We start from the raw sequence: 13,281 nt of genomic DNA, 5'->3' as shown, positions 1-13,281 counted from the left end.
GAAACCTGGCAGTTAGGCCTCTGCCAAGACTTGTCTTTTCTATAGGAAAAGTCTATTGTGAAAGACGTTGGCCCACAAAGGCAATAATGTCCCTGAATTGTATTGGAGTATACCAACCCTTTCCTCAAGTCCTCTTGTACGTACCCTTGGTTTCAGTATTCCCCAGCTTCCAACCATCTACCTGTTAAGTCACACTCAGGGACCTTCTAGAACAGCTAGAAGCAGTGTCTCAGAGCCAGCCCAGCAGACAGCAATAGCCCTCTGAAAAGGCTGACAAACAGTAGAAGCTGAGAAGGAGTGAACATAGGAAATGAGCTAGGAACAAGCTGGTATCCTGTTTGTTTGCAACACCAGCACATGGGTATACCCTTTACAGCAAGAAATTTTTGATGTCACTTTTCCTAGTAACCTACAAGCTCTTCTAGCTCTGTCTTGCCCTCCAACCTTCCTTCCCTTTGCCATGTACCAGCCTCCCCTGGCGTCCCAGTCCTCTGACCTAATTCAGATATTTCCTTCTTATTATGGTAAGTATGATAAGGATTGCAGAGTCTCCTCTATGTGCTTGGGAAGCAAGGTGTTGGGAAGATAGACCCCTCAACACAAGTTGCAAAACTGAAATCTCAGGTAAAAGCAGGCTTGAAGAGCTTAGGTTATATTTTAGAGTTCCTACTCACCAATTGTAGCATGTTGCAAGAACTATCTTCCCTGTCTGGGCATCAGTTTCTCCATATGTTAGATAAGAAGATGCCTCAATTCAAGGTGAGAAAACTGAAGATTCATGAAGATGAGTCACTTCCATGGTCCCACAGGAGAGCCAGGATTTTAAACCTCAGACCTCCCACTTGAGTCCAGAACTTCTGGGAACGAGTGTAAGTTGGCTGAAAACCAGTCCTTGCATGGGCAGCAGCTGGGCTTCATGTCACAATGCCCAGGAGATCTCAATTTCTGGAGTTGGATTAACTTCATCCAACAACTTTGTCCTCCTCTATTGTTCGTGACTCAAATTCCCCGGGCAGAAGCTAATAAATACTCTGGATGTGGTTACCTTAGACTTGCATTTCTCAGAGGATCACTTTTCAAATACAGTGTCCAGAACACAAAATCCAGACACATGAACAAAGAGCATGAGGTAAGACCAGTGCGGACAACAGAAAGGCTAACTAGACTCCGGCTACTAAGGGTAGACTGTAAAATAATCACTTTTCTGTTCAAGGAGATAAAAACCCAAGTCTGAAAATTGGCAGATTGGAAATTGTTTTCTTTCAAATCTGTCCTTTTGATAATCCATTCTAGAGGGTAAAATGCAATGACCAAAAGTGAAAAGCCTCACTGGAAGGGTTTATTCTCATATTAGATATACGTAAAGAGAAAAATCAGTGACCCAGAAGAAGAGGCTGAAGAAACTTTCTAGAATGTGACATGAAGACACAAAAGAAAGTTAAGAGAAGATATGAGAAAATCTAAAATATACATATACATATTCATCTGGAGTCCCAAAGGAAGAGAAAAATGGAGCAGAAGCAATCTGAATAAGATGTTTTATCAGTGCCAAATAATCAGACACCAAAGCATGGATTCAAGAAGCCCAACAAATGCAAACGAGAATAAAGAAATCTACATATATACATACATATATATGTACATACATATATATTTAGGATTATATATATATATATAATCTACAAAAAGCAAACATCTCAAAAGCAGCCAAGAAAAAAAAAGTTACCCTTAAAGGAATAACAGACCAGAAGCTGACTTCAGCCAACAGGAGAAACCTGAGACAATGAAATGTTGTTTTCAATATACAGAATGAAAATAGCTCCCAACCTAGAATCCTGTAGCCATCAAAGCATCAATACTTCATTAGGCAGTACCAATTCCTCCCCCTAGAGGAACTGGACTTGTGTGGATACTACTAATCTGCACAAGTAGGTTTGCCTTTAAAAACGTCAAAGACAACTGAGTGAAAGAAACCAGACACAGTACATATTGTACAGTTCTACTTATAGAACTAGCAAAAGTAATCAAAAGTGATAAAAATCAGAACAGTGGTTGCCCTGGGAGAGAGTTGGGAAACTGACTATAATGGGGTGCAGGGAACTTTCTGGGGAGATGACATGATCTAGAACTTAATGAGGTGGTGGTTACATGGCCATAACCATTTGTCATAGTTCAAACTGTACACTTAGGAGTTTTACTATATTTAGGAACTGGGTTTTTTTAAATGCAGCTGTAGCTAATTTAAAACTCTGTTAGGATATAAATAGCAAAGTGAAGTTTGTTTCCAATGCTAGCCCATCGAGTGGGAAGACCAATATGGGGGCAGGTGCCAAGTACACAGGAGCATATTTACAGAATTATTTATAGTAGAAAAAAAAGGAAGAGCCAATTCCCAAAAAAAAAAAAAAAAAGGCACATATAGAGAATGTTTAAGTCTGGATGAAATCGACAATTTAGCTTAAAAGTGTAGTTTATTAATCCTAATCCCAGATGAGAAAGTCAAAACAATTTACATAGAAGTTATCAAAGACCTAATTCCCTAAAAAAGTAGCTGTCCCAGACAGTCTCATCAGGAACTCTACATTATTGCGGTGCTATTTAAACTATTCTAGAGAAAAGGAAATATACCCACATTTTATAATTAAACAATAACGGATTTGATAAAGTTCATGGTTTATAGTTAATAGATCCTAGTGGGATAAAAATCACTTGATCTATAGACACTAAAAAGACATCTGACAAAATCAGACACCCATTCTTGACTTAGACAATAGGATGAATGGATACCTTTTTTTTTTTTAAGATTTCATTTATTTATTTGACAGAGAGAGACAGCGAGAGAGGGAACACAAGCAGGGGGAGTGGGAGAGGGAGAAGCAGGCTTCCTGCTGAGCAGGGAGCCCGATGCGGGGCTCGATCCCAGGACCCTGAGATCATGACCTGAGCCGAAGGCAGACGCTTAACCCAATGAGCCTCCCAGGCGCCCCGAATGGATACCTCTTTAACATTAGATACCTCTCAGCCAAAAAGCCAGCCTCCTATTCAATCGGAAAACTCTGAAAGGTTGGAAATCCTGAACAAAAGAAAAGGCTACCTATTGTCACTGTTAAATATCTAACATGGTACCAGGGGTCTCAGCTGAGAATATTAGGCAAGGAAAGAAACCAGAGTTAGAACAAGGGAATTTGGGGCGCCTGGGTGGCTCAGTTGGTTAAGTGACTGCCTTCGGCTCAGGTCATGATCCTGGAGTCCCAGGATCGAGTCCCACATCGGGCTCCCTGCTCAGCAGGGAGTCTGCTTCTGCCTCTGACCCTCTTCCCTCTCGTGCTCTCTATCTCTCATTCTCTCTCTCCCAAATAAATAAATAAAATCTTAAAAAAAAAAAAGAACAAGGGAATTTGGAGGTCTGCTATCTACAGATTACTAACTACTCTCTGCCTGGAAGACACTAGAGAATTGGCAGATGATCTACAAGAGAATTTAGTGTAGTTATAGAATAGAGGCCCAACTCATGTTTCTGTAAATAGTTTTAGGGGAACACAGCCACATCTGTGTTGCACATATATGCCAACCAGACTTTGGTAGTAAACACTAGACCGGTACTTTCTTTCTTTCTTTTTTTTTTTATTAACATTCTTAGTTTATTGATCCTCTCATGAAAAATCTGCACAACCACCACAGATAAAGCCACTGCAGCATCTTTACTCCTTCTGTTGTCCAATCTCCAGCTCACTTTTTGCCAGCACCAACGTTGGCTTTTGCAGTCCCCCTGACTTTCTTCATTCTGTTCTTACGTTCCTTTCGCTGTTTTCTTGATGTCTTTTTCTTCTCATACAGGCCGTGTCTTGCAAGTCTGTGTTTGGGTTCATTTTTCTTTGCACAATCCAAAGAATCATAAATCATGCCAAAGCCGGTTGTCTTGCCACCACCAAAATGGGTTCTGAATCCAAACACAAATATGACATCTGGTGTGGTCTTGTACATTTTGGCTAGTTTTTCCCGAATTTCTGTCTTAGGTACCGTTGCCTTTCCAGGGTGAAGAACATCAATGACCATCTGTTTCCGCTGAAGTAGTCGGTTAGTCATGAACTTCCTGGTCCGGATAGTTACTGTGTCGTTCATGATGGCGGCGAGGCTTCAAGCTAGACCGGTACTTCCAACCCCGGTTCACTTACCTAGTGAGTGAGCCTAACAACTGCCCAGCGGCCCCAGCCCCATGCAGCATTTAATCCTAACTGCTAGGAAGTAAGAATTAGTCCCAGCCTTCAGATGGACCGACTAAGGGCATAATTTATTACAGTCCATTTAATTTAATAAGGCCCCCCAATATATCTGGAACAGGTATGAATGGTGTAAGCTGTCTGGGGGGGGGGGGGACACAGGACCCTGCAAAACTCCCATATGATCAATGATAGCTAACACTGCTTGAGCACTGCCTTGGACCAGGCTCTGGTCTGGGTGATTTAATCCTCAAAATGACTCTGTTAGGAGAGTACCGCCATTAGCCTCACTTCACAGATGAGAAAACAGAGCCCCAAAGAAGGAGGTGACTCGCACACGTAGGAGGGGAAAGGGGAGCTTTAACCCCAAGTCCGCTAACCCCAGGCTCCAACTGCCCTCTTAACCATCCCTCCTCAAGGCCTCTTCCTGGAAAGCTGCACCTACCTTCAAAGCTTGGCATTCACTTGTGGGACTCCAGAAGCTCCCTACCCCACCAGGGGGCTCAGGAGCCCCAGCTGAAGCCCCAAAAGCCCCTCTCCCGCTCCACACCCCACGGCTCCCCTGCCCCCACTACCCCACATTTACCTTTGTCTCTGTTTCCACTCATCTCGTCTCCAGTCTAAAATCCCTATTGTGCCCAATGAAACTATCCTTGACCATCAGGGCTCAGAGACCTTTCCACCGCCCTCCTCTCACTAAGCTGGCTTACGGCTTGGGGCACCCATGCTCTGCTTTTAAGTACGAGGTGGTGTCAAGGGCAATAATAAGATCCACCTCTTCCCTCCCAAGGGGATCTCCCCAGACATTCTCTATTACCTAAAATGGCCTTTCTTTGTGTCTTTACAGAGAAAGGCTCAGCCACATCCACACATGGAAGAGTCTTGCATTGGAGCAAAGGTTCTCAAACTTTGGGAGGCATTGGCGCCACCTGGAGAGCTTCCAAAGAGCAAGAAGCTCTAGGAATAACTACTGCCTGGGCCCATGTAATAGCTCAAGCCTGCCAGGGGATTCAAATACTACCAGCATTTGAGAACCACTGGAACAATCAAATCTCAATTAAAGAACAAATGAGCTACTAGCTTTCCCCATTTCTGGAGAGGCCATGATGGAGAACAAGGTGAAGTGGGTTAACCTAGGGCAGGAGGGACAACCTGACAAGGACGCCCTGGAATGAGTGCCAGAAAGATTGGTCCCAATCCCCCCAGCCTTACCTGACTGCATCTTCTCGCCAGGTCTTGCTGGTCTCCAGTGATTCCTGGTTAAAGGGGGGAGGTCATGAAACCTACCTCATGGAGGGTGGTGGGAAGGCTAAATGGGAGGATGGTAGGGTAGGTAGAACCACCACATAACTCTTTGTGTGGGCTTATCGCTTTCATCCTGGGCAGCTCCTGTCCCACTTTCTCTGGGGGTCAACAACAGAAACAAGGCCAAAAGCAGCCTGTGGTCTGAAAATGCCCTGCCTTGTGACTCTTCTCCAACTTCAGTGGGTGTTTGTCTAATGCACAGAGGCCTGGGCTCCACCAAGGGATTTCAGCTCGGTAGGTCTGTAATTGGGCACAGTAGCCTACATTCTAAAACAAGCGTGGCAGGTGATGATGGACTACTCTTGGAGAGACGTCGCCCTAGCAGACGCCACATGAGAGGAAGTTTGAGCTGTGGGTGGGCATCTTACCCCAGAGGGTTAGGACCTCATGTATCCCCCAGGCTGGCCTGTCCTGACGGCCCATCCCTTCTGTCATTTATCTCTTCACTCCCCATTCATTAGAGCACAAAACTAAAACCAATTCACCGGGTACTTATTATGTACCCATACTACATGTGTTAGACCCTGTGTTAGACTGTGTTAGACCCTGAGACTCTCAGAATGAAAGAGAAGGTCTCTGGCCTCAAGGAGCCCCAGAACACCTCCCAGTGGAAAACTCTGATCACATCTTTCCTGTGCTCAAGATCCTCCCATGGCTCCCCTTCACCCTACAGGGGTTACAGAGTCAAATATCTTCAGGGACAGAACAGTAACAAATGCGCAAAGCTGGCTTAAGGCGAAGGGTAGATTGGGGAGGACATCGGCTAACCGCAGCCTGCATAACCTCCCTACGTGCATCAAATTAAAAAAAAAAAAAAAAAAGTAAGCACTGTGAGCATGGCTTGACCAGATTCTGTCAGAGAGCCCCAGCCATCAATCTGCAACATCAGAATCCAAACTTATTCATGTGGCATATCAGACTCTAGAATCGTCAATCACAGATTACCTCCCTAATCTCATTCTTTCCACACCCCTCCCCCTCCCCCTGCCTGCAACAAGCCCAAACACTGACCCTCCTTAACTCTCCCAGAACGCCATGACCTCTCATTCCTCCTTTGTACCTACTGTTCCCTGCACTCAGAAAGCCCTCTCACAGACTCACCTGGTTGGCGGACCTCTGCTTCTCCTTCAGGTCTACATGTGTCACCTCCTCCAAGGAATCTTCCCTCCCTGACTCCCCAGGTAGCTTGAGAGGCCCATGCCCTATATCCCCATGCCCTTTGCCCAAACCTGGTTTGGGCAGGTTTGGCGGCTGGTTCTTGATTAGTGTTTGTTCAATAGTCTTGGCAACTGATCAGTAATTGAGGAGAGACTGAGGGAATCAATTAACTGTAGGCACCAGGTGAATGCTGATGGGGGACTGAAGACTTGCCCAGAGGAAAACACTCATTGCCCACAACTTGGACATTGTGGGGCCTCGCCCACAACTTGCCGCAGCTGGAGCCCCTCTCCTGTGCCCCCGTCCTCTGACCACAGCAGCTGTAACCAGGACTCACCAAGAGGGGGCACTAAGCCCTTATTTTCCTTCCTGGCACGGAAAACAGGGCCACCACCTCCGCAGCAGCAGCGAAGCCGGGGTGCAAGGACAAGGAAAGGTGGGATATGGGCTGTGCCCTCTGAGAGCAGCCAGGCCCCGTGCACATAGTGTGCGCCCGTGAGGCCTGGGCACCGTGCCAGGGGTGGGCCCCACAACCCCTGCGAACCCACCGCAGCCCTGTGATCCGAGGCTCGCCTGGAGTCTCCAGCTTGCAGACAGGAAGCCCGGGCTCAGAGAGGTGGGGTGCCTTGGCCAACGTCACCCAACTAGAAAACATCAGTGGTAGGATTAGAATCCGGATGTGGGGAGCCCCGTTTTTCCCTCTCTCCACACCTCCTCCCCCTCCCCAGCTCCTTTTGGCATCTCTGTTCCAGACGCAAAGGCAAGATTCCAAGTCCAGTGTCTGGCTTGGCCTAACTTAGAGGGCCCTGGGGTTCTCTTTCCAGGTTGGGAAAGCAAGGAGGAAGGCAGTGGGAGGTGGGGAAAAGGCAGAGCTCCTCCCCCAAGCCCCAGACCCAGCTGCCCTTGACCCCCACCACCTCCGGGCTGGGATCACTCTCGCTCCCTTGATTTCAGTCCCCGCAAGCTCCCAAAGAGCCACTTGGCCACATGCAGATCCACTTGAGAGAGAGGAGCCTGGCGGGCACAGAGAGGAGAGCAGGAGGGGAGGAGACTGCAAGTGGTCGCCGGACCCCTGACAGCGATGAAACACAGTCTCAGAAAGTTTGAGAAGACTTTGGCCTATGCACCCTTGTGGCCAGAACCCGGGAGTCTGCAATGAGAGGCTCTCTTTGCTGACATGGGCCCAGAGGCCCACGTTCTGGGTTTCCCAACAATCCAGTGAGGAAAGTGTCCTTGGCCTCACCAAACGGGGAAACTGAGGCCCAGCAAGTTTTCCTCAACTTTGTCCAAGTTCATGCCGCTCGAATTGGCCTGACTCCAAGGATGTCTGAATCCAGGCCTAGTGTGTTCTCTTCCCAGATTCCTGGGCCACAGCACCTGGACCCTAACCGTCCTGGGAGGTTCGGCCCAGTCTCCAGGTCATATGAGGTCACCTGGAGTAGGGAAACTGAGCAGGAGGAATGCCATGCTGTTGGGGGCCGGTGGCTCTGGCCCACTCACCCCATCTTCCTCTGGCAGGACCTGAGGCCAGTTCCCACATGGTTGCCTCCTGGGTCCTGTTCCCCAAAGGGCACAACTCCACAAAGCCCCTCTGACCGCTCCAGCTCCTCAGGGCAACAACGCCTGTCCGAGGTCCCGAGCAGCGGCCCACCTAGGTGTTCTGACCTTAGCACTCCCACCTGACTGCTTCATAAAGACCTCGAAGAGAGAAACTCTTTGCGTATACCTCCCTTTAGCCCATGGGGGCTGAGCATACAGTAGGTGTCAAGTAACTGCTTTGTGTTTACTTGCCTACTGTTTACATGGGAAAACACATCCAAACAGCAGCTCTCCGTTTCTGAGGGGTTTTCGAGGAACCTGGAAAACGACATTTGTGTCCTGCTGGACAACAGAAAGGAGCAAATTCACACTATCATTCATTCAACAAATATTTATTGGGCAACCGCCAGGTGCTAGACACTCTTCTAGGTGCTGGTGACACAGAAGGCAACAGAACAGATAGGCCCTCCTGTGATTTACCTTCTCAAGCAAGTGAGGGAAAATGAACAATATATGTAAATAAATCTAACTGGATAAGTGCTGTGAAGAAGACTCAAGTTGGGGAGGGGATCCAGAGCAAGAGGGAATGCTATTTAGAGAGGGTAATTAGGCAAAGACCCACAGGGAGTGAGGGATCAATCCATGTGGATCTCTGGGGGAACAGCGTGCAAAGGGAAATGGGCTTCCAGGCAAAGGGAATGGCAAGTGCAAAGGCCCTGAGGTGGGAGCACGTTTTTGCTCTATTTAAGGGAAGGACCTCATAAGGTTTTGTGAACCTTGTTAAGATCCTTGGGTTTTAATCCGAGCATGATGGGAAGACAGTACAGATCTTCCAGAGCCGATATCTGAGTCACTAGCTGCCTTGTAGAGCTGGCTGGGGCTTCCCAAACCAGTAAGGGGACCTCCGGCTGTCTGAGGTTCGTTCCTGGCTTGGATTCACTTGTTCTCATTGCTAGCTTAGAACACCTTTGCTCCTTGAAAGCCCAAGGTCTTCATCCAGGGTTCCTGAAGCCCCCGGACCACATTCTCAACCAGGGGCTGTGTTGTCAGAATCACCCAGGAAGCTCTTCCCCAAAACCAGTGCTGAGTTCCACCTCTGCCTTTGCTGACCCAGAGTCTCCGGGGCGGGCCTGGGGATGAATGCCGCTCATTAGGAACCGCTGTCTAAGAGGGGCTGTGGATGGGCCTCAGGGGGCCTCTCCTCCCACCCCACACTTTATCTCCACATACTTTTGGTGGCAAAGGGATGATCAAGATCACAGCTTTCGTCAGACTCCCCCAAGATTGAGATTACATTCCAAGGCAAACAAAGCAGGTCTGCCAGGGAAAAACACAATGAGAGCCCACAGGCCCGGCGTGCTGGCCCGTGGCCCTTGGCCCTCCTGCTCCTCCCCTCCCCACCCACCCCCCACCTGCCAATGCCTTCCCCTCCGGCTCCTCGGGTTCCTTACTTTGCCTAGATTTCTCTGGATGGCAGCGCCCCACCCCCACCCCCACTCTTCCTTCTAGCCCTTAGTGCGCCGCCAGCATTCGATACCTCTTCAAACACGAATACGCTGTTCTCCCCACCACAGCTGTGGCTCAGTGAAGTCGGCCTCTTCTGGGCCCTCTCTGTTGGCTTTTCCCCAAGGTCTTCCCGCTCTGGTCATCAAAGAGGAGTGTGTCCCAGTCACCCTTTTCTCCCCCTCCCTGGGGCTCAGTATCCGGCCTCGGGCACAAAGAAAAGGGTTTTGTTTCACGCTCCGGTGTCACCCACACTTCAAAGTGGAAGGGGCCCCCTTTGAGAGCCCAGGTCCTGGGAGGGAGACAGAGTGACCTTGGCCCTGGGTGTGCTGGCGGACAGCAGTGGGGTGACCGGGTGGCCTGGCTCCCTGGCAGGGGGTGGGGGAGGGTGCGGGGCAGTCTGGCCTTGGCAGGCACTGAGCTCATCTGCTTGTTCTCTGGCCCCGTTTGCTGTGATGCCCTGAGATGTCCCTTTCTCTGGATGGGGTATGGTGGGTGTGATCTATACAGAGCTACTGTCAGGGGTCCGGGGTTCAAGTCTCAGCTCAGCCACCTCCACCCTGTGTGGCTATAAGTTGTTAAGCATCTCTGGGCATCAGTTGCTCATCTGTGAAGACAGAAGGGAAGGGGGTTGAGGGGATTACAGGAAATAACAAAGGTAAGTTTGAGCCTCCCCCCTTCCAAATTCTGTCCAGCTATCCACCAGACCATTCTTCCACCCGATTATTTAAACTTCCATTCTTTCAATCCATGGCGATTAAGACCCACTGCGCCATCGCCAGTCTCCTGAGACGGAAGCTTTTACAAGGAATCTTCCAGGGGGAGCCGACTCCTCCCGGCAGACCCGGGAGTTGTCGAGCTGAGCTCCCACAGGACTTTCCCTTCCAGTCACACCACATGTGTGATATCCCACGCAGGAAGTCCTCTTGTGCCCTTCGAGGCCCGCCCTGACTTGCTGAGCTTCTGTTGACCTGGGTCTCCCTCCATACCCAGACTCCCTGAAGCTGGTCCCCGCACCTCCTTTCTTCCTAGGAATTCTTGGACAGGTACACGGCTCCGGCATCCTTTTTCATCCTGCTTCAGCCACTGGTTATTGGGCACGTGTTTGAGGCACTCAGCAACATTATCACTACCCCCCCTGCCCCCCGCACACACACAGCCCTGGGCAGCCGGTAACACTGGTGGCCGCGATGAATGCCCCTGTGTAGTCCCCTCCTGTGCCAACACTGGGCTTGGCCATGCCATGTGTTCTGCCTATTGGGACATTAGGCAGCATGATACAAGCAGGGGCGTGACAAGTGCCCAGGCCCTGGGGCTTGTCCTCGTGGAAGGCTTGCCCTTAGCCAGCTGCCATGCTGTAAGGAAGCTCAGACTAGTCTATGGAGTCAGGAGAGACTATGAGGAGAGACAGCCTAGGCGGTGAAAGGCATCTTGCACGTTCCAGTCCCAGCCAGGAGCGCCTCTCTTATTTCGGTAATCTTGAGTAATCTTGGCAATAATGTATGAAGCTGAAGAAACCACCCACCTGAGCCCCATTAACCCACAGAATCGTGAGAAATAATAAATCATCGTTTTAAGCCAAAAATGCCAGGGATGATTTGTTACACAGTGATAGAAAACTGAAACAAACCCCAAGACCTGGATACTATTATTATTACCCTCATTTCACAGACGCTGAGGCTGAGCTTCAGGGAGCCTGGGTGTTTCCCAAGGTTTCGCAGCGATAAGTGAGCAGGGTGGCTGTGCCAACGACCGCTTATCTCCTGTTGGGGGGCTTACTGGACTGACAGCCCCACCTCCTGTCCACCTGGATCCACCAGTGCATTCTCCCTGCGGCCCATTTCTGCTCCCCCCAGGCTGCCCCCAGTCCATGGGGTACCAGGGAACCATCCAGGGTTATTCCCGGAAGATGTGGGTGCTCCTCCATCAGTCTGCTTTGGCCCAAGGACGCCCCATTGGCCTGGCTGAGCCCTTCTTGGAACTGTGTTGCAACGCAAGACTCTTCCTGCCCCAATCCCCCTTCGTTCTCTCTTCTTTACCAGGATGGCACCATCTGAAGGCGCTCCCCCCTGCTTCCGCTCCCTCCCCCTTATGCTTCACAGGTGTCTCCTCCAATGAATATGTTGAATCTTGAATCCCACTGTGGCGTCTGCTTCTCAGAAGACGTGGACTCACACAGGGACAATTCTGAGACTCAACCCCTGGAACCTCTGCCGACACTTCCCTTTCTTTCTTTCCCTACTCTTTTCCTCTCTTCAAAAAGAGGCATCTTCAAAGGGCATGACTGTCCAGGCCTCAGATTTTCTAAGGCCACTGAAAAGGACAACTCCCAGGACAAGAAAAACAAGGTTCAGGAACCTCCTCAGACACGCCTGGGGAGCCTAACAGACACCCAGATCTTCAGGAACACAAATAAGGTAAGAAGCTTTTTTTAAAACCCCAAACCCAGGCTGATCACAATTGCACAAGACATCCAGGCCTAATTCATAATCTGGTGCTGCTTTCATTCCTATAAAAACAAACCATATCAACGACTGAAACCCTGATAAATTAGCAAGGAATGCACAAAAATTGAAGGCTTCAAGCCAGGACCGCCCCCCCCCAAAAAAAATCCGGATTCTTTCCCCATGAGGGGAGGTTTTCCACAGGGACACAGTCCCATGCTTTGGCTCGGGGACCACGCTGCTCTCTCCTTGAGAAAGCTCCTGGGGTAAAAATAGCCAAGCAGCAGCCAGCCCCTTCTGGGGCTCAGAGAAGAAAAGGGAGGGACAGGATGGGGCGGGGGGGTCCTGGCTCCTGGACACCTGCCCATGTTCTTGAGAAACAGGGGGAGCAGGGCTCTGCAATCTGGGGTCTGAGCAGGAAAGAGGAGGGAGAAATGGCAGATCAGGACTCCACAGGTTCGTCAAGCCAGAGAAGCCTAAGGAAATACTGCTCAGGGAGTGAGAAGAGGAAGTCCTGGGGGCTAGACTCTGATAAACCAGAAGGGGAGAGGCAGGCTGCAGGGCCTCCACGAAAGAAAGACAGGAGGAGCCCCTGAGTACATTAAAGACAAAACAAAACCACACCAAGGCCCAGGCGACCCTGACTTAAGTGTCTGAAAGGAACCCAGGCCCGTGGAGCTGCTTCCAAGAGACCCATGTTCTGTAGAAGGTGTTCTCTTACCCTTACAGTCCTCACCCAAGGGACCCCGATTTAGACCCCATCCTTCTTCCTAAGCGACACCTCGGCCAGCCCAAGGTCCACCACTCCTCTGGAGGGCCACCTCCCTGAGCCATCGGGCCAGCTAGTGAGCAGAACAGGGGGCCCTGAGGCGCTGAGGGCCGCAGACTCTTTCCAACTCTAAGGAATCTTCAAAACTGGGCAGTTCTTTATTTAGGCCTCATGGTGCAGGTGGGGCATCTGCAGTCCAAAGAGGGCAAGCAGTGTGTCCAAACCACATAGCAAGTCTCCTGAGCTGCCAGGGATCTCATCTGCCCGGAATGTCATTCGTCCAGCAAGAATGACTGAGCACCAGCTATGCCCCAGGCACTGTCCTTGGGAAGTTGGCATACAA

The sequence above is a fragment of the Zalophus californianus genome, chromosome 11 (assembly GCF_009762305.2).
Source record: "Zalophus californianus isolate mZalCal1 chromosome 11, mZalCal1.pri.v2, whole genome shotgun sequence".
In the NCBI taxonomy this organism is placed as follows: domain Eukaryota; kingdom Metazoa; phylum Chordata; class Mammalia; order Carnivora; family Otariidae; genus Zalophus; species Zalophus californianus.
Note: the sequence above shows the minus strand (reverse complement) of the source record.